General features: G+C 41.9%; 2 long non-coding RNA genes across 3 annotated transcripts; one reads left to right on the plus strand and one right to left on the minus strand.

The window, feature by feature from the left end:
• Positions 1-1593: 1593 nt before the first annotated feature.
• Positions 1594-4819, minus strand: LOC108701249. The gene is made up of 2 exons (XR_001933135.2): positions 4639-4819; positions 1594-2775 (listed from the first exon to the last, which is right to left on the minus strand). It is a non-coding gene; the product is annotated as an uncharacterized LOC108701249 (long non-coding RNA).
• Positions 4820-8897: 4078 nt separating this feature from the next.
• LOC108701248 lies at positions 8898-20642 on the plus strand. 2 transcript variants are annotated; one of them, XR_005964189.1, is made up of 3 exons: positions 8898-8937; positions 19765-19806; positions 20108-20642. It is a non-coding gene; the product is annotated as an uncharacterized LOC108701248 (long non-coding RNA). The 2 variants fall into 2 exon arrangements; XR_005964188.1 differs by lacking the exon at positions 8898-8937 and adding an exon at positions 9521-10312.
• Positions 20643-21334: the final 692 nt, after the last annotated feature.

A 21334-nucleotide genomic window follows, 5' to 3' on the forward strand; every position in this document is an offset into this window, starting at 1 on the left:
GCAAGATGATGCCATGGTGTCAGCAGGGTAATATGGTGACAGTTGTGCAAGTTGGTGACAGTAGGTCATTAAGGAGACATTATGGTAAGATAATACCAGCTGGGTAACATAGTAACACTTAATATCAGTACTGGCCAACCTTGTGGTCTTTTAGTAGTTTTAGTAGTTCTGAAAATGTTATAGGGTGATAGGTCAGAAGTTTTCCCACACAACTGTAGAAGTACCTAAACTTCCATTGGGCTTCTAGCAGTGAGGTCCTCTAGCATTGACAGGGCTCTAATCAAGAGCCTATGGTTTCCTTGTACTGTACATACTACTTCTCTGCTCCAGACTCTGATATCTCTGGTACCCAGTTGGCATCTGCATCACTCATATAGGCTCATATGAGAACATTAGTTCAGCAACATCGATATGGATCTTTTTTAATATTTGACTTTTAAATGACGTAAAATCGCTGCTCAAAACACACTAAACAGCTAGAAAGGGACAAATGACTAAAAGTAGAGAATTGTACCAATTGCTGAGCCTTGCACTAAAGCTACATGGTAGTAATAATAATAATAAAGAACCTGTTAGGACTAATAATACATGGGGGTAGATGAACCCTGCAGTGAATGGCTTGGCAGTATCCTCGCTGGGCAATTCTCTTGCGACTGCTGCAGTGTTCTTTTAAAGGGCAACTTTACATAAAACTGTTTTTGGTGTACAGGCTATGAGCAGACTTAGGTGGCTGTTCCTGCTGAATTGTACTTAGTACAGGAGAATACCTATGCTGCTAAAGTTTTATGGGATCTCTCTGTACAAACTATGAGCAAACTTAGGGACTGTTCCTGCTGAATTGTGGGGAATACCTATGCTGGTATTTGTACAGGCTATGAGCAGACTTAGTTGGCTGTTCCTGCTGTACAGGTAAATATTTGATTCAGGAAGGTTAAATAGAAATCATGTGACATCACTTCTACCACTGATGCAATACAATGCGCTTGTATCCTTCAGGGAGATTACATTTTTCTTAAATAAAAATTAATATATAGATATCCAAGGGCTGTCCCCTTAACCACCATAGGCACAGGTCCTTGGGTGCCTATATATATATATATATATATATATATATATATATATATATATATATATATATATATATATATATATATATATATATGGCCCTGCCCACCGGGGCCGTTGTCTCAAGGGCCCACCACACTAGCAGTGAAGGCCCCACTCCCATCGCAATCCCCCCAAACTACTTGAGATAGTTGTGAATTTGAATAAACGTTCACATATTCATAACACATTCCAGCCCAACATCCAATTATCATATTACCAGGCCATTTTAATGAATTAAAGTGACATCACCATGGAGGGTGCCCTCCATTGTGGCATCTTTCATTACCAGTGCACTGAATGTTGATGTGCGAGGTGTGCACGTGAGTGGCATTAATACTACTCGACTGATGCCCATGTAACACCTCAGTGACTATAATTATCCGTGTCCTCCCCTTGGAGCAAAGGGAAATTTCCTACATGATGGATGATTGTGTTGGAGGCAGCTGTTTAGAGAGGGAAGGGGGCAGAAGCAGAGACATGGAGGAGTTGGAATTAATGGCACTTTATTAAGGACACATTGATGCTTGATATGGGACGGCTGCCCTTGCAATAATTGCACTGCAGTGAGCCTGCTGCATTGGCGGCTGTAAAGCTGCTGCATTTCATTCATTGGAAAATAATTGATTGGGGCTGCTACTGTGATGGATGGCTAGCACCTGTCTCTCTGCGGCCACAGCCTTTGCACTGAGCCGCACCCAGGAATGCCTAATGGGCTCACTCGCTGCACGATGGCTGCACTCACAGGCAGTTCAGAGCAGATTTAAGAGAAAGTAGGGACATTTCAGTAACAATCCAGGAGTTGTCAAAAAAAACAGGACAGTTGGGGTAGATGACATTGGGGTGTGCCAGTGACTTTGGGGCAGGCTGGTGACATCAAGAGGAGGAGCTGGTGACGAGGCCATTAACTTCAACGTCCTGGCTGGATTTCCTCATTTTTTCCTTCTAAAAAAACGGGTTGTCCAGATGAAACCCTAAGAGGCATGCTGCAGACTGCGCCGTTATCTGTGTGGTTTTAAAGGGGAGGTCGCTACCTCTTCAAAATTGGTTTATATAGGACAGAGCATCCAAAGTGCAATCCCTTAAAAGCAGCAGGCAATTTAGCTACTGTCCCTTTTCCCGGCTTTATTCTCTTCCCCAGGCACCGTCCTGCAGAGAATCATTTACAAATTCCTCACCGTGAGTCACCATCCAGCTGGGAAAACACTCACAGTTCCTTAGTGCTGTGGATTCCTCGCAGGGTTTTACTGAAATCTCGACATAATATTATTTGGGTTCCTGGGAATCTTGTACTGTAACATTGAGATGATTTTATGCCAGAAAGCAAAGAAGCAGGGACAGCTGTCTGGTCATACAGGAAGAGAACAAAAGGGAACTTCTCTTAAAGGGGAACTCCTCCCTACAACTGTTTTTTTTTTTTTTACATAAAAAAAGAAAATGAATTTGCAAGCAACTTTCCAATATACATCTCTGACGTACTTTTCATCGGCTTACATTGTTAATGCAATTACTGTTGAAGGGAGACTCCGTCTGGCTGTTATAGTCTCTGCACTGCCGGTTCTGACTCCTGAAACAATGAAGCAGAAGCCAGCTGATTAACAGGCCTGAAGGAGAACTTGTGGGTAGCGTCCAGGCTGAATTGGCATCAGGACCCCAGACCATTGGGCCACCCTGCATATAGGGATTAAAAGGGTGGTTCACTTTTAATTATGTCATAGAGCAATCACTTCTAAGCACCTTTCCAATTGGTCTTGATTATTTTTAGTATAGACTCTTTTCCAGCTTCCAGGTGCCAAACTGACACCCCCCCCCCCCATCTAAAACAAATGCTCTGTGAGGCTATACATTTGTGGTTATTGCTACTTCTATTTAGGTCTCTCCTATGTAAAATTTTCCCTAATAATAACATTGGTATTAACCATAATTTTTACCGTCCAGGTGGCAACTGTACTCCTATGCGCCCCTGGGACCAGCCCAGCCCCCTGTGCAGATCACAGTTTAGCGATATGAGACCACAGAATATTGTTTCCATGGTCTATATATTCTTACAATCTGATATGAAAGGACATCCGTCCCCTTTTACAGCCAGTTGGGTATTTGGTCCCCAGGCTGGGCCGGGGAACTCGTCCCCATCTGGACAAGCTGCAAATTTAACAGCACTGTATTCATAAAGGAGGCCCCCTACGTGTCCCCTAACTTGTGTATCCCGGTATGTGACCCATTATAGTATATTGCATAAGTGATGTCACTCTTGCACCCAGGTGATGCCATTCTTGTATCTATCTTGTATGTAAATGATTTCTCTGGCTCTGAGCACTACAATTCTCAGTATCCCCTGCAAGCATTTCTATGGCTAGATATCTCCCAACTGTCCCGTTTGCAGAGGGACAGTCCCTCTTTTGATAGCTCAATCCACAGACCCTCGTTTGTGCTGGAAAGTAACGTTTTTCTTTGCACTGAACAGCCAGAAAAAGAAACAAAGAAACTTAATTGGCTTTTGGCAGAGAGCCCAGAACAGACACAAGGTTCAAATAAGATTATTTTGTAACAATTTAGAGATAAGCAAATAAGTAACCTGTGTGGATGGCACACAGACGCTTCTTTTTCCTAAGTCGCCCGAAGATGCCTCACGAGGAAACTTCGGGTGACTTTGAAAATAAAGCTCTCCAAGTGCTATCCCGCCGGTGATTTTCATTCTAGCCGGCGGGAAGACAATTCGGGGAGATTAGTCGCCCCGAAGAAGAGGAGATTTGTCACCGGGCGACTAATCTCCTCAAATCTGAGTGTGTGTCTCTGCCCAAATGTTAGACATTTCGCTCACTCCAGCCTTTATACATTACATTTTGGCCAACTAACATTTTTTATTTTGCACAGCCTATCTATTTACCCACGTTTTATTGTTATGCTGAAATGTTCCTTTAACTACCAAAAAACATCCTATTTCCTCTGGTAATGGACTGAACCCATCTGCTGCCCATCGCCTCTAGACCTTGGATTCTTGTTCTAGATTTATAAACAGCATTTTACTGATTTGCTATTTTTTATGCAGTTATATGCACAACATGGCCATGGGCTCATCAACTATGGAAACCAAGTTATATTTATGGTCCAGAGCAGTAATATCACATTCCATTTGTCACATAGTGGTTGTTGGTGGAAACAAATTCATTTGTAAACAGAGGAATTCTCTCATTCTGCTCATTATATAAAGAAGCTGTGCAGTCAATGTTAGGAATTATTCACAAGTTTGGTCAGGGCTGTATTTAGATCCAGTGCTGCCCTAGGCACCAGATCTCGGCCCACTCCCTTCTCTTCCCATATTCTTATTTACCATATAGCCCCTAAGGCTGACACTCTAAAACACAGGCCCATGGTGCTTGTATGGCAGAAACAGCCCTGTGTTTGCTGCACTGTAACTAAATGACCATAGCAGAGCTACACAGTCCTGCCCATCTCCATCTGCAGTTTTATTGCATAGGTTTTTTAAAAAAACGATATAATCCAAAGTAGTAATAAATAACAAATATCTAATACTTGTTTTACAGCCAGGACCCACTCCATTCTGTGGTATCCTCAGTCAAGTGACCGAATCCAGAAGAAGAGATGCAGTGTTGGACCAAAACTCCAGCGGCACAGCAGTCATTAAAATGGTAATGTATTAGAAGTTTTATCCCAAAGGCTTTTATCTGTTAATATAATGTATTAAACAAGTTAAAGGAACAGTATATATATATATATATATATATATATATATATATATATATATATATATATATATATATATATATATATATATATATATATATATATATGAAAAAAGGCACATGATGCACAGCAGATAACAGATAAGCTCTGTAGGATACAATGGGATTCTGCAGAACATTTCTGTTATCTACTGTGTATCCTGTGCTTGAATGGTTGCCCCCGTGGCTATACAGCAGCTTGTTTATACAAACTATAGTAGTACTTTTCTGTTATCTACTGTATATCCTGTACTTGCTACACAGCAGCTTGTTTATATAAACTATAGTAGTACTTATCTGTTATCTGTTAACTCCTTGGGGCAGGCAGGCGAGGTAAGTTCCATTTCCTGCAAAGGGACACGTGCCGACAAAATCTGACTCCTGCTATGAAAGGATTCGAATTTAGAGCAATGTTTGGGCTAATTTTAGTAGCATTTACCATTAGTAGAGATTGATTTCTAACGACTGTAAATGACCAGGAGAGACAAAACACAGTCTAAAAATAAAAGGGTTTTAACTTTATTCAGGACTCAGGATACAGAGTTCTATCACCCCACCCACTCCCAATAAAATATGCAATATGTTAATTTGAATTAAATTCAAGAACATTATATACAATCCCAGACATAAAGCTGTACAGTGCTCAATGTATCTATTCTATAAGGTTTGTGTTTTTATCAATCGACGTGGGCCAAACCTTCTGTATACTCGAAGCCCTGCATCGGGACAATCCCAAATCCATAGTGATAATGAACCAGTCCTGAATAGGGTTTAAGGATAATTAAACCTTTAAAATAAGTCAATGTAAAACTAATGAGAGTGCTATTCTAAGCACGTTTGTCATTTACATTCATGGTTTATTTTCTTTTTATTCCAAGATATTAAGGGATACATGTGCTGTTAATAAGAATTAATTGTGTTCCAACAGCGCCACCTGCTGGTCAGTTTCTGACCAGTCTGACCAACAAGTAGTCAAGGAAGTTGTCAGGAGAATGAAAGAGGCTGCTCTGATGTTCTTCTGCTTAGGAAAATAATTAGAAACTTTTCTCAAATCTTTCCTAAGCAGAAGAACATCAGAGCAGCCTCTTTCTCCTGAGAACTTCCTTTGGGTTTTCCCCGGTCTGCACATCATTACCTCTCTGTATCATACTAAAAGTTCATTTAAATGTGCACAACCCCTTTAATGGTTTAGATTCACTTTTACAAAAACATTTTGCCCACAATGTTGTTAATCCCTACTACTGGCTTAGCCCAGATATTCGGCCCAATGTCGACAAAGAGAACCGTCAGCTTCAGCCCCTCTTACCTCCACCTATTGATTCCCACATTGGAAGATCCAGCAAACCAGGGATCCAGGATACAGACACGTCGGATGGTGTCGGCCCCTTGGATACATTCCCGTGGGGCTGGATTATCATGGAGCCTCAAGCCCTTCCAGAACCAGTGCACAGCATTCACCTCCATCTTTTCAAATAGCCTAACCCAAAGGAAATTTTTTTTTTTTTTTTTACAAAAATTTTAATGAAAAAAAAAAATTCAAAAATGTAAAAATTCCATTGAAAAAAAAAAAAAAAAAAAAAAGACGGATGGAAGAGGAAAATCCACACAAATGGAAAGAGAATATTTCAAGTCCAGACCAGAGTCATAAAGTTAGAGGAATTTGGGTGAGGTGAAACTGGGGGACAATGACTAATTGTTGCTTCAGCCTCTGCGACCCTTTGGGAAAGGGAAAGACAGTGAGAATGAATGGGGTGAGCGCAGGGGCCTTTGGAACATGGTGAGAGCACAAAGTAAATTGATCAGAGAAGTCCGAGTGAGAAGACACAGCAGAGCTTCCAGGAAAAATCTGCCGCTGTATGCGGCTCCCTCAGACCACGCCCCCACTCCGCGCGCTCATTGGTTCCAGAACATGACGTGTCTTCACGGCGCTAACGTGTTTGCAGTGTGCTCGCTTGGGGTAGTGCTGTGGGTGCTATAGTCGTCTCTTCTCCCGCATTATTACCGCGTTCCCGTACTCTCACTCACACACACCACGTTATCGCTCGTATATGTGTGTTTGTGTGTGAGGACTTGCCCCTGACCGGTTCTCCGCCCCTTCGCTTAAAGGGGAGGAGCTCTGGTTTAGTATTGGCCGCCCATTAGAAGTACGCGGATAGTCACGTTGCGTCGCGTGACGAGTTGTTATGAGAGAATGCGCGCGCCTGGAGATTGTGGGGAGCAGGTCTGACTGGGGTGGGATTATTTTGGCGCCCTCTATGTGTGTGAGAGGCCGTGGGGATCCGGCTAATCGTAGACTCTCGATAATCTGTTTGTGACGGTGGCGGCCGCCTGCTGGCTGCTCTTGTAAGTAGCTCTGCGACTGGCTTGTTATATAACGTGGCTACTTTGCTCATTCATGTCACACGTGCTCTACTGCTGCAACTACTGCCAAGCAATAAACCTGTCACAACGGGGACGGGCTGGAATTAGTCCTTAATAAAACGTCTGTTGTGCTTTCTGTGTGGAACAATGACAATAGAGGGCCAAGTAATACTCTCTCTCTACAGGAGACCACGGGTGAAATTAGCGCCAGGTGTTTTGCTCTAGAAAATGTAATGTGTGAGGAGGCAGGGAGAGGAATGGGTTGAAGGGAGGCCGTTTGGTGGAAACAAACATTTGGGATGGAACAGGAGTTGGGTTTGGTGGTGCCAAAAGTTATAGGGATTAGGCCACAACCTTGTAGGTACTGGCCCACCAAACATGGCTCTTTGGGGCAGATTTACTAAAGGGCAAAGTGGCTAGCGACATTGCGCCAGAAATCCAGTCCCCAGGGACATTGCCAATTTACTAACAGGTGTAGTCGACAATTTGCTAGCGAACGGGACTGCCGCTAGCGTTTGTTCACACTCTGTCGCCAGGCGAACAGTCATTATTCTGCAAATTCAGTAAAGTGTGAATTTTACAGAGAGTTACCTGTTTCGCCCGAGTTGACTTCGCCCCCTCAGACCAGACGAACTGCTAAAATGAAGCAACATCTTCCTCAATCTTATGTCACTTACATCATATCTTGTCTGCCAGAAATGCATTAAAGTTGTAAGTACGCTGGCGACTTTTTTATTAAGTGGGGTTGTCTGCAAAAGTCCTATTGAACTTTTTTGGGTTAACATTTTTCCCTAGACATTTGAGGGCATGTGTAGGGCACTATAGGATCTCTTTTGTCTTTATTCAGGTTCCTTGGACATTTGTAATAAAAATTGGCCACTTCCAACATTTGCACCAACTCTAATAAAGACGTCTATACGACTTCAATGTACCCGTCCTGTTTAAATTGACCTAAGCGGAAGAAGAGTGAATAAGTGTAGTAGGAGTAATGAATTTTCGTCGACAATTTGCCCTAAGCCTGGGCCTTGGTGGCCCTTTCCAGAAATGCGGGCATGTATCCATTATTAATTACTCCTACTCAATACTGTTTTGCCACGTAAGAGCGCCTCACCCATGTTCCCACATAACTCATACTAAAGTTGATATGTGTATGTAGGGCCCTATAGGGATACAGGCCCTATAGAGTTAATCTTTTCACCATTTCCCTGGGTTATTGGGTAGAATCCCTGTTACAGAATAACCTTTACAGTGATAGGCTAAGAGATTTGATGACACTGCTCTGACTCACTCCTATATAGTGTGTGCAGGGAGTGGCCTCTTCCTCTTTTGCCTCTGGATGTGATTCTAGCTGGATGTGCTCAGGGGGACTGAGTGCAATAGGCCCAGAAGAAGGCATGTGTCCAAGTCGGGGACCAGGAAACCCCGTGAATGAGGAACAGATATACTAGGGCAGACTTGTCATAGTCTCTCTAGGAGAGAAAGGCAGAAAGGTGAGAGAGAAAGAGCAGCTGAGCTCCAACAAGGATTTGCAGAAAGGGAGTAGCTTCCCAGAGGCTGTGTGTGTTGCCTCCAGTCAGGGACCTCAGTGAAGAGGGACTGTAGGGTACAAGCTGCTTGCCTGACAACTTCCAGGAGGGAAAGGTTGTACTGCATTTGCCTGTGTACTTTCTGTGTGAGCCTGCCTTTGATCTGTGTGAACTCTCAATATGCTGTTTTCCTCAACTCCTGCGTGAGTACTGAAACCTGTGGTCATTTGCCCTTTTTGGCATAGTTAAATAAACCGTTTTCTGTTTTACTGCAAGAACCTCCTGGCGCCCATCTTTTGTTGTATGCACAGTAACCTGGGGGATGTAGTTGCACTACACCATAGAGGGAACACTTCCACATGGCGAAGGCCCTGACCCTGTTGTGTGAAGTCGCGTGTAACCCATGCTTCTACTGCTAGCTGGACAGTTTAACTATTTGTGGGCTATGCAGCCCAAATAGGTGTTACATTTGGCGTGCCCAACGTGGGGCTCGATTCCCTAAAACCAGGCTGTGCATTGTTTTGTTCGAATCGTACGAATTTGTCGGAGCGTACGAATGGATCGTACGAATTTTTCGAAGTGGATAAACGGAACGTACGAATTCTTCGAATCGTACGAATTTCCTTTAAAGTATTTGGCCGTGGGTTCGGGCTTGGAGGTTCGCCCCGAATTTCACGAAGGCCTGCGGATGTCACTTGGATGGGAGGAAGATGGATGTCCCGGATGGAGCCATTTCCTGCTCATGTGTGATCCTGGATCATGGATCTGGAAGAGGAGAACCTGGAGGATGGATTCTTCTGTGTTTGCTACAGCTCTTCTATGGACTCCTGCATTTTTTTTGCAGCCCAAATAGGTGTTACATGTATATAGAGGGTTTGTAGGTCTGATGTAAGATCTAGGTGGGACCAGTGTGATAATTGTTTTTACATAACTGAGCATCCCAAATAACTCAATACCAGATTGATACACATCGTTTTTTGTTTTTTTCAGTTTTTAACTAAATTTTCCCATATGTTATAATTTTAATCAAGCCATTAAATGCTACGTTTTGTTCAAGTCCAATTTTTGGTATTAGTGGATTTAGAACTGATCAGTGGCGTAACTACCGGGGGAGCAGGCGGTGCAGTTGCACCACGGCCCGCTCCCCTCGGGGCCCGCCCAGAATTTTCCGCCTCCACTGACTTTTTTTTAGTTTTTTTTTTACAATGTTTTTTTGGCTGGGTGGGCGGGCTTGCGGGCTCCCTCCATCCCTCATCCAATCCACTTTGCACCACCACCCCCCTAGCCGTTGAAGTGGTGAGGGAAAGGAGATCGGAAGCTTCTTGAAGCTGGGCCTGCAGGGTACAGTGCAGCACAACCTTAAACCCGCGCTGGAACAGCTACGGGCAGAGAACGAGAAGCTGAAAAACTGCATCTTGCACCTACAGCGGAGGCGGAGCCTGAGGGAGGAGCCGGAGAGGGCCAGGCCCGGGCAGGGCGGAAGGGAGTGCGGGGCGGGCTCTAGTACTGAGCGTGAAGGAACAACACAAGCAGCAGAACCGTGAAGGGAAAGAGAAGCGTTAGGTGACTATAGGGGAGGTAAGACTGGCCCGGGGTTATTGCAGCTTCCTTGTAAAGGGACATATTGCTCCTGTACTATCTCTGTCCATCTCCATATCCCCCCATGAGACTCCAATGACACGCCATGGATTAGCTACTCGCTGGCTCACATATAAGCAATCAAATGAACTACATCTCCCAGCATCCCTCACACTGCTGCGATTTGCAGCTTGATAATTCCATTTGGATAGGTTTGCTAAATGGCTATGCAGTAGGTTTTTACCATTGGATACAAACACATTTTTAACCAGCTACATGTATCAACTGTAATTTGCCATGTACCAGATTAGTTAATGGCTTGGGTTACAAAATCCTGGGAATGGAGTGTGACTGTGAAATAGTAGGGAAAGATGATGCTTATAGTAACAGTGGAATAATAGTCTCTGGGAAGGGAGTGTGACTGTGGGATAGCAGGTATAGTAGGGAGAGATGGTGTCTATAGTAACAGTGGATACTAGTCTCTGGGAAGGGAGTGTGACTGTGGGATAGCAGGTATAGTAGGGAGAGATGGTGTCTATAGTAACAGTGGATACTAGTCTCTGGGAAGGGAGTGTGACTGTGGGATAGCAGGTATAGTAGGGAGAGATGGTGCCTATAGTAACAGTGGATAATAGTCTCTGGGAAGGGAGTGTGACTGTGGGATAGCAGGTATAGTAGGGAGAGATGTGTCTATAGTAACAGTGGATAATAGTCTCTGGGAAGGGAGTGTGACTGTGGGATAGCAGGTATAGTAGGGAGAGATGGTGTCTATAGTAACAGTGGATACTAGTCTCTGGGAAGGGAGTGTGACTGTGGGATAGCAGGTATAGTAGGGAGAGATGGTGCCTATAGTAACAGTGGATAATAGTCTCTGGGAAGGGAGTGTGACTGTGGGATAGCAGGTATAGTAGGGAGAGATGGTGTCTATAGTAACAGTGGATAATAGTCTCTGGGAAGGGAGTGTGACTGTGGGATAGCAGGTATAGTAGGGAGAGATGGTGCCTAAAGTAACAGTGGATAATAGTCTCTGGGAAGGGAGTGTGACTGTGGGATAGCAGGTATAGTAGGGAGAGATGGTGTCTATAGTAACAGTGGATAATAGTCTCTGGGAAGGGAGTGTGACTGTGGGATAGCAGGTATAGTAGGGAGAGATGGTGTCTATAGTAACAGTGGATAATAGTCTCTGGGAAGGGAGTGTGACTGTGGGATAGCAGGTATAGTAGGGAGAGATGGTGTCTATAGTAACAGTGGATAATAGTCTCTGGGAAGGGAGTGTGACTGTGGGATAGCAGGTATAGTAGGGAGAGATGGTGTCTATAGTAACAGTGGATACTAGTCTCTGGGAAGGGAGTGTGACTGTGGGATAGCAGGTATAGTAGGGAGAGATGTGTCTATAGTAACAGTGGATAATAGTCTCTGGGAAGGGAGTGTGACTGTGGGATAGCAGGTATAGTAGGGAGAGATGTGTCTATAGTAACAGTGGATAATAGTCTCTGGGAAGGGAGTGTGACTGTGGGATACCAGGTATAGTAGGGAGAGATGGTGCCTATAGTAACAGTGGATAATAGTCTCTGGGAAGGGAGTGTGACTGTGGGATAGCAGGTATAGTAGGGAGAGATGGTGCCTATAGTAACAGTGGATAATAGTCTCTGGGAAGGGAGTGTGACTGTGGGATAGCAGGTATAGTAGGGAGAGATGGTGTCTATAGTAACAGTGGATAATAGTCTCTGGGAAGGGAGTGTGACTGTGGGATAGCAGGTATAGTAGGGAGAGATGGTGCCTATAGTAACAGTGGATAATAGTCTCTGGGAAGGGAGTGTGACTGTGGGATAGCAGGTATAGTAGGGAGAGATGGTGTCTATAGTAACAGTGGATAATAGTCTCTGGGAAGGGAGTGTGACTGTGGGATAGCAGGTATAGTAGGGAGAGATGGTGTCTATAGTAACAGTGGATACTAGTCTCTGGGAAGGGAGTGTGACTGTGGGATAGCAGGTATAGTAGGGAGAGATGGTGCCTATAGTAACAGTGGATAATAGTCTCTGGGAAGGGAGTGTGACTGTGGGATAGCAGGTATAGTAGGGAGAGATGGTGTCTATAGTAACAGTGGATAATAGTCTCTGGGAAGGGAGTGTGACTGTGGGATAGCAGGTATAGTAGGGAGAGATGGTGCCTATAGTAACAGTGGATAATAGTCTCTGGGAAGGGAGTGTGACTGTGGGATAGCAGGTATAGTAGGGAGAGATGTGTCTATAGTAACAGTGGATAATAGTCTCTGGGAAGGGAGTGTGACTGTGGGATAGCAGGTATAGTAGGGAGAGATGGTGTCTATAGTAACAGTGGATACTAGTCTCTGGGAAGGGAGTGTGACTGTGGGATAGCAGGTATAGTAGGGAGAGATGGTGTCTATAGTAACAGTGGATAATAGTCTCTGGGAAGGGAGTGTGACTGTGGGATAGCAGGTATAGTAGGGAGAGATGTGTCTATAGTAACAGTGGATAATAGTCTCTGGGAAGGGAGTGTGACTGTGGGATAGCAGGTATAGTAGGGAGAGATGGTGTCTATAGTAACAGTGGATACTAGTCTCTGGGAAGGGAGTGTGACTGTGGGATAGCAGGTATAGTAGGGAGAGATGGTGTCTATAGTAACAGTGGATAATAGTCTCTGGGAAGGGAGTGTGACTGTGGGATAGCAGGTATAGTAGGGAGAGATGGTGTCTATAGTAACAGTGGATAATAGTCTCTGGGAAGGGAGTGTGACTGTGGGATAGCAGGTATAGTAGGGAGAGATGGTGCCTATAGTAACAGTGGATAATAGTCTCTGGGAAGGGACTGTGGCTGTGGGATAGCAGGTAAAGTATGGAGAGATGGTGCCTATAGTAACAGTGGATAATAGTCTCTGGGAAGGGAGTGTGACTGTGGGATAGCAGGTATAGTAGGGAGAGATGGTGTCTATAGTAACAGTGGATAATAGTCTCTGGGAAGGGAGTGTGACTGTGGGATAGCAGGTATAGTAGGGAGAGATGGTGTCTATAGTAACAGTGGATAATAGTCTCTGGGAAGGGAGTGTGACTGTGGGATAGCAGGTATAGTAGGGAGAGATGGTGTCTATAGTAACAGTGGATAATAGTCTCTGGGAAGGGAGTGTGACTGTGGGATAGCAGGTATAGTAGGGAGAGATGGTGCCTCTGAGATGGTCCTCTGAGCAATGCCACAAAGTCCATCTTTACAGAGCAGGCCTCCATAGACTGGAGCTGACCGAGCGCCTGCAACGATAATCCTCGCCCTACTACTTGCTCTCCCAACACGGTAATGCTGTATTCCAGCACAATGCGTGGGGGGGGCCCAGTTTTAAATATTACGTACCAGGGCCCTTAAAGGTCTAGTTACGCCACTGGAACTGATTATGAGATATTTAGCACTTTATTCAATATAATAGTGATGTGCAGGTCAGCCTGACACCCGCAGGTGGAGGGAGGGCGTTTGCGGGTCGGGTTTTACCCAACCAGCACATCACTACACTATAAGCACGTTATATTTATGAATTTTCTAATAAATTGTAAGGGATTTATTAATCACATTAAGGAGTATTTCTTATCACAAGGAATTTGAGTCAATGGATTTCACACATGAATTGAAGTGATCACTTTTTCTGGTTTTGGCTTTCTTTTCTACATAATTTATTCTATATTTACAAATATTGGATTGTGCGACTCTAATAACGCCTCTGGCAGTTCCTTTCTTTTGGATATTTTTAAACAAAATATATTTGACACCCCCTCACTAACCACTGACGCAGATTGCTTAGTAGCTGTCTCTTCCTGGAGGGGATGGGGGTTCCCTTCTCTTCCACACAGACTATAGAGTACGTTGAGGGGTGGGATCAGAGACAGCTCAGGGCTGGTAGTTGTGGGTGATTATGGGAAGGCCATCACAAACTCAATTTCCTTCAAATAATTAATTATTTTTTTTAAATGATTTTTTTTTTAAATGAATCGCTTTTTCACTGTAATAATAAAACAGTACCTTTTACTTGATCCCAACTCAGATATCCTGAATCCTTATTGCAGGCACAACAATCCTATCGGGTTTAATTTAGCAGCCTTAAGGTTTGTAGAGCCAAATTCCAGAAAGATCTTTTATCAGGAAAACATAGCATCCAGGTCCCATACTTGTACCTTTTTGTTTAACTAACTGTTTTTAATCAACCTCCCTAAACAAAAAAAAGGTGTTATTGTGCATCAAACTACCTCCCTATAGAACCTAACAGGGCTATTTAAATGAATTCTTCTTCGCTGTATAAAGTGATCCAAGTGGCAGGTTGCACACACAGGAATTCTGTGTTACATTTCAACATCAATTACAAATCAAAGGGAATAAATATCTCAGAATAAGATGACTTGTGAGCAGGTATGTGCAAGTGCGTCACCATATGGAACATCCACGGGGCATACAGAGTGTCAAATAGAGGAAGGAGGTCACAAGAATCCTGCTGTTGCTCTATAAATAGAGCGTATTTATGAAGTGATGTTGCATAGCTGGATTGTAAGAGCTTTACTCAAGTAAAGTTGCAGGTCCAAATGGGGAAAACCATGGGTATGGGTTGGGTTTGGGCTTTAAAAATTTAACCCCAGGGATTCTAAGGGGCAAATTCCCTAAGTGGCTCATTTATGACCTCAACAGCAGTTGTAGTCGTGCAAGCCATTTTAAAAATTGATGGTGCTTATAAACACCCATAGTCACTCCCTGCATGCATCTAGTTTTACTCTGTGCCGCTGTATCTGTCCTGCCTCCTGTTCTCCTGAATCTCCCACAAATATGCATATTGGCACAGGGGAACCCTGAGTAAAAAAACATGGTGAATTGCATCTGAAATTGCACACTGCACCTGCATAATAAGCGACAGTTTAAATCAGGCAAATGGTTGACAATTCTGGGTGTCTATAGTAACTGTAATGGTTCCCACATGGACTGATATTATTGGACCAACTGGGCATTTTAGAACGATATGAGCAACCCTCTCTCTCTTGTATAGGACCTTCACCATTGCACAGGGGGCTCTGCTTTGATTAATTATTGTGTAGTCCTATCAATTTTTAGTCAGTCCAGGCTAGAGTTCAGGTCCTCCAGTGTCTCCCATCAGCAAGTTTGGGAAGTTTTTGTGTAACTAACTGAACAGATGTATTTTGGCTAATTTAGTGGCTGATTGAAGCTGCCTTTTCCAGCCCTGTAGACCAATTCGGCAGCTTATCTGCCCTTTAGACAGCTCCATCCGACCGATGTGTCAATCAGGCAAGTTTGATTTTTCCCTTCAGATCAAGCTGATGTAGTCCTAGCTCCAACAGTCCGTATTCCATTTGTTATGAGCCAATAGTTTGGACCTAGGGCCAAAGATCAGATTAGCCCAATATCTCCCACCCAGCTTGGCATATCTGGGAAATAGTGATGTGCTTTTCCCGACCCAAACCCGCCAGCAATCCACCCTCCCACCACCCGTGACAGCTCGAACTCGACTTCCGGGTCTCTTTTATAGACCCGCCCCATCAATGATGTCACAAAAGGGGCGGGACAAGAGTCTTTCCCTGACGAAGGCTCCTGTGCGGAGCCGAAACGTTGGATCACCAATAAATCTCCACTTTCATTTGAACTATTGACTCGATATACTCGAGTATAAGCCGACCCGAGTATAAGCCGAGGTACCTAATTTTACCTACGAAAACTGGGAAAACTTATTGACTAGTATAAGCCTAGACACAACTACAGCCCGGTCTCCCAGCAGCGCACATTCTGCCAACGCGACCCCCCCAGCGACCAACCGGACTTCTTTGCAAAGTTGATGGTGACAGAGAATTGCCAAACGGATTACTGTGTCCATTGTCCCACTACCATGTGCAGAGGGTGCTGTTTGATATTGCCATCACTGTTACTCTTTCGTATAACCAACAGAGGGCGCTGTCTGATATTGCAGTCACTGTTATTCTTTCATATAACCAACAGAGGGCGCTGTCTGATATTGCAGTCACTCTTATTCTTTCATATAACCAACAGAGGGCGCTGTCTGATATTGCAGTCACTCTTATTCTTTCATATAACCAACAGAGGGCGCTGTCTGATATTGCAGTCACTGTTATTCTTTCATATAACCAACAGAGGGTGCTGTGTGATATTGCAGTCACTGTTATTCTTTCATATAACCAACAGAGGGCGCTGTGTGATATTGCAGTCACTGTTAATCTTTCATATAACCAACAGAGGGCACTGTGTGATATTGCAGTCACTGTTAATCTTTCATATTACCAACAGAGGGCACTGTGTGATATTGCAGTCACTGTTATTCTTCCATATAACCAACAGATGGCGCTGTGTGATATTGCAGTCACTGTTATTCTTTCATATAACCAACAGAGGGCGCTGTGTGATATTGCAGTCACTGTTATTCTTTCATATAACCAACAGATGGCGCTGTGTGATATTGCAGTCACTGTTATTCTTTCATATAACCAACAGATGGCGCTGTGTGATATTGCAGTCACTGTTATTCTTTCATATAACCAACAGAGGGTGCACTGTTATTCTTTCATATAACTAACAGAGGGCATTATGGGATATTGCAGTCTCTCCCCAAGTGTACTGTTGGTATAGGAATGATTAAAAGTGACTGCAATCTCAGCTGCGCAGGTCGACCCGAGTATAAGCCAAGGTAGACTTTTTCAGCACATTTTGGATGCTGAAAAACTCTGCTTATACTCGGTTATATACGGTATTTCTTTGGAGTGCTGTCAATCCCTGCATTTTATCTACATACTTCTCAGACTAGCACCCAGGTTTCTGCATACTAATGGTTGTGCATTCCATTCTGTTTGATTAGAAACCGCTCATCCCATGCTGCTGTGATTAAACAATCAATTCTATATTTCTTTGACAAACTCTTTATCCAGAAAGCTCTGAATTACAGGAAGGCGTCTCCCGTAAACTCCATATTAATTGAATTATTACACTTTTTTTAAATGATTTCCTTTTTCTGTGTGATAATAAAACAGTAGTGTGTGCTTTATCCCAACTAATACATACAGTAATTAATCCTTATTGTTGCTGTTTTAAAACATTATTTAGTAAACTTAAGGTATGGTGGTATTTAGATCTGTATGGAAACAATAGCAATTTTAATGTAAAGTAGAGCTCCATTAAAGGGGTTGTTCACCTTTAGATTAACTTTTAGTATTATAAAAGTTGTATTACAAGACCATATTATATTATAAGACCATTTGCGATCGGTTTCCATTTTTCAAAATTTTTGTTTTTTGAGTTATTTCATTCAGCTATCTGGTTGCTACGGTCCAAATGACCCTGGCAACCATGCATTGATTTGAATTCGAGACTGGGAAATGCATAGATGGGGGTCAGTGACCCCCCCCATTTGAAAGCTAAAAGAGAGAAAAAGAAAGTAAAAAAACTCTAAAATAAATGAGGCCCAATTGAAAAGTTGCTTAGAATCAGCCATTCTATAATATACTTAAAGTACCACCTCTTTAAAGAGCATGTGTCTAATGCCATACATGTGGCCAAATCATACTGAAACATTTTTTGTCACATTTCCGTGTACAGATACAGTATTTGATCCCTTATATGGAAACTTGTTTTCTGGAAACTTATTGTAATAGCGAATGTTTTAATATGGGAGATATTTTCACACATTCAATAACTTATATTAGGTGAACATTAGTGAAACTTTTTGCATTATTCATTTATTCATTCATGCTGCTACAGGTATGGGACCTGTTATGTAGAATGCTCGAGACCTGGGCTTTTCCAGATAACGGATCTTTCCGTAATTTGGATCTTCATACCTTAAGTCTACTAGGAAAATCATTTAAACATGAAATAAACCCAATAGGCTGGTTTTGCTTCCAATAAGGATTAATTGTATCTTAGTCGGGATCAAGTACAAGCTACTATTTTATTATCACACAGAAAAAGGAAATCACTTTTAAAAAATTGGATTAGTTGGATAAAATGAAATCTATGGGAGATGGCCTTTCCATAATTTGGAGCTTTCTAGATAACAGGCTTCCGGATAATGGATCCCATACCTGTAGTATGTTGAGAATGGATGGAGTGAGCCACAGGTACCTGAATGTAGATATTATTATTGCCTTCTAGAGAGTGTTTTTTTTTTTTATTGAAGCCTAAATGCTTAAAACTCGAAAAAGTTTCTGTGTCATCTCAGATGTGCCAAGGTTGTATATAAGTCAATGGGAGTGGTCCCTCTCCTATTTGGTCTTCGCTAGAATTAGCCTGAGAATCAACTACTTAAGGTTTTTCAGGCAAAAATATGAAAAATTCTGGCTTTTCGGGAAAAGCTCGAAAAAATCCATCAATTCGGTCAAAAATTACAAAAAAATCTATAGGGTTTGGGTTTTTGCTCGATTTTAATGACTTTTCCTGATCTGATTAAATTAAGCCTTTTAAATAATAAATAAGGACAAATCAAATTTGGTTGGCCTTTTTTTTTTTTTTTTAAATAAATTCAGATTTTAATAAATAACCCCTTATGAGTTGACTTCATTGTATACACAGATATACCGAGACTGAAGCAGCCCTGAGTTTTACGGATATTTTATGGTTAATGTATTGGTTATACTATTAAGAATTGGTCAGCTGTTATCAAAGTCAAGAATGAGTTATATATATATATATATATATATATATTATCTTTAAGTTCATTTGCATTACTTTTTTGAAATAATATAATGAATATATACGGTAGTAGTTGTTATTGATCAATTCATATTTGGTCCTAATGGATCTGGCTATGATTTTACTAATAATTATCCTTTTTTCATTTTATATATATATATATATATATCATATTATTTCTTAACATGAACAAATGCCTCCAAAAACCTGTTATGCAGGGCCGGATCTCAGCCTTGGGCTAGAGCACTGGGAATTATATGTGCAGCACTACGAGTTCCCAGTTTTCTTTAGAATGTGACTGGCGCTCACTAAAATCTTGTTGCCCTAGGCCCGGGCCTTTATGGCCTCGACACTCCAGGCTGGCCTTTATGCTTAGAGTCAATACACAGGCGCTGCTGGAAGTAACAGTTCCTTTAATATCCAATCAACTCAGGCTTTGCCATGAGCCGTGTAATTATAATGGGCCATTTACATTCACATGACCCCCCATGAAAAGCAGAGGCAGGTTTAACGTTGGTAAAAAAAAGTGGCGTCTAAACACTGATTGTTCTGGTTACAATATTTATCTTAATATAGAAAGTTCCATGAGAATAAAAAACCATTTGCAAAAATTATTTCTTCTAGTTTGAAAAACAAGTAGCGCTTGAACTTAATGCCCATAAGGACATAATGTTCCCTTTAAATACTTTTAAATATACTGTATTACTGTGTATGAGTCTCAATATAGGAAAAAACGTAAACTTTTTTTTTTAATTGCAGTGGAATCTCCTGACGAGAAACATACCTTCATCTATGTGCCTGGTAAATATTTTCTCCTGATTTCTAATACTGTGCATGAGCTTATACCATATTTTAATGTAATGGGGAAATGATTTTTATTATGTTCTCCGGTATTAATACTTCAAAAGGGGGTGAGGGCAATATCAGCTGCAAGTATATGAAATATATGTGAGTGGGCACTAAGGGGTAACTTATATTCATAAGAATATATATGTCTGCATAGAGGACTATCCACAAAGTAGCCATGCGTATACCAGATGGTACAATATTGCTGATTATTATCAGGAACAGTTTATTGACCCAGTGATATTTTATATTTTAGGACTGGTTGATTTACCTAAAACCGCAAATACTGAAATAATAGCCGAAGCGGTTAAGGCTGGGGAAAAGATACCTCAAAGCGATGAAAAAGAAAATAATCCCAGTCCTGTGAATATTGAAGTGTCACATGAGCAGATTACTGAGCCGCAGGTCACTGAGCCAAAGGAGGGGCTTCAAGAAAATGACGCAGTTGACACCAAAAAAGAAAAGAAAAAGAAACGTCGACTTTTCTCTTTTTCAAAGAAAAAAGTTAAAGAAGCCGATGAAAAGCAAAAGAATGCAGAGGAAGAAAAAAATCCCATTCCTGATATAAAAGACAATGAGGCTGAAATAGATCTAGAGAAAGGAAAAGTAGAAGAAGTTGAAGAAAAGAAGAAAAATGATGGCGATTTTTTGCTTTTTTAAACAAAAAGAAGAAAACGGAACAGAAAAGTTAGAGGTCTAAAGGATACGGCACATGGCAATTTGTATTCATCATATCTTTCCAAGTTTGTAATAATGTGAACATGAAATAAAAATAACATTTATAAAAAAAATCCACTGAGTTTGATTGTTAGATTTTGTATTTAGGCTGATCTGTGTCTGGAATGGGAATTTAACCAGTTTCTCGCAAATGCAATGTGATAAACATTGCTCTTGGGTAGTCATCTCCAAAGCACAATCCCTTTAGTTATTTTTCAGTCTTAAAGATGTAAATAAAGATGAATTTCCATATCTGCTGCCCATTTGTTATGGTAATGCCAAACTATCTATCTTGGAATGTTATGCTAATGCTACATTCTAATGTTTTCTGTAGATTATTACGATTATACAGCCTATGACCACAACCAATATCAATATGGATTTATTAATAATAGGTTAGACAATCTGTAGAACTGATCTGAATATCTGCCATTGAGTACGGCAACTCTAAATTGGGTGTTGACTCTCAGACTGATTAACAAGGCAGTGGAAGGGACTAGGCACATAAAAATTTTCATTTTTCCTTCTGAGGATAGCGAACCTTAATGGATTATGTGATTTTTCCTTAAAGACCAGTATAGATAAACAACTTACCTGATTTCCTTTTCAAGAACAGCATAGTTTGACAATTTACTTGATTGATCAGGCACATGCATTCTGATTGGTATCTTAGACTGCTTCTAAAGCTTGTGCACTCATACAGCACAGGGGTTTAGTTACACAGCTTTCTGTGCTTCAGGTGAACCAATAAAGGCCAAAAGTTATG

The sequence above is a fragment of the Xenopus laevis genome, chromosome 9_10L (genome assembly GCF_017654675.1).
Source record: "Xenopus laevis strain J_2021 chromosome 9_10L, Xenopus_laevis_v10.1, whole genome shotgun sequence".
In the NCBI taxonomy this organism is placed as follows: Eukaryota; Metazoa; Chordata; class Amphibia; order Anura; family Pipidae; genus Xenopus; species Xenopus laevis.